The sequence below is a fragment of the Acyrthosiphon pisum genome, chromosome A1, assembly GCF_005508785.2.
Source record: "Acyrthosiphon pisum isolate AL4f chromosome A1, pea_aphid_22Mar2018_4r6ur, whole genome shotgun sequence".
NCBI lineage: Eukaryota > Metazoa > Arthropoda > Insecta > Hemiptera > Aphididae > Acyrthosiphon > Acyrthosiphon pisum.
The window spans coordinates 3163315-3164136 of NC_042494.1; positions in this window are offsets into that span (position 1 = coordinate 3163315).

An 822-nucleotide genomic window follows, 5' to 3' on the forward strand; every position below is an offset into this window, starting at 1 on the left:
TTATGTGTTATATTCAATACAATATAATAATTATAATAAGCGACAGGAAAAATATAAGAATTTTTATTTCGCGTAAAATTTAATAATGAATACAAATAATATTTTCCTAGTATAAAAAATATGTGCCTACCGTTACGGTAGTACAGCGTTTGTCTGGGTAACATTTTATAATCATTTTTTTTTTTTTAACTCAACCAACACATCCTCATTGTGAAACGCATCATCATTGTTAAGACCACTTATCTCAGACTTGTTGTGTGTATATTTTGGCATGTCCATCTTCGGCATGATATTTTTATATAGTGTCACTATAATATATATGACGTGTCACACGACGTTTTATAATATTAAATGCTAATTCCGTGTGTCTATCCGCATCGCGCGTAGGTATAATACTTTTACATATTAGATTTTTTAATCTTTCTATTCCGATAAAAAGTTTAACAAATCATCATGGTTTGTAAACACTAAACAGAATAATATGTGATGTAACATTATAATATAGTTAATATAAGTAATTTATTGTACGTCCATACGAGTGCGACTGTTTAAGAATTGAATGCATATATATATAGCTTGATAACAGGATGTTAAAATTTAAAATTATATATGTAGACTGTAGGTATATGACGTATAATATGAATTTATTATCTATATTATTACATAATAAGGAAATTAAATCATTCGTCTGGCCCTAATCATTATACTATTGTATATAAGCTGCATAATACCAATTAGCTATTGTTTAAGGGTCCTCGTCGGAAGACCGTCCATCAAAGAAACAATCGTTACAATATTCTGATAAAATAAGCTGATTACATC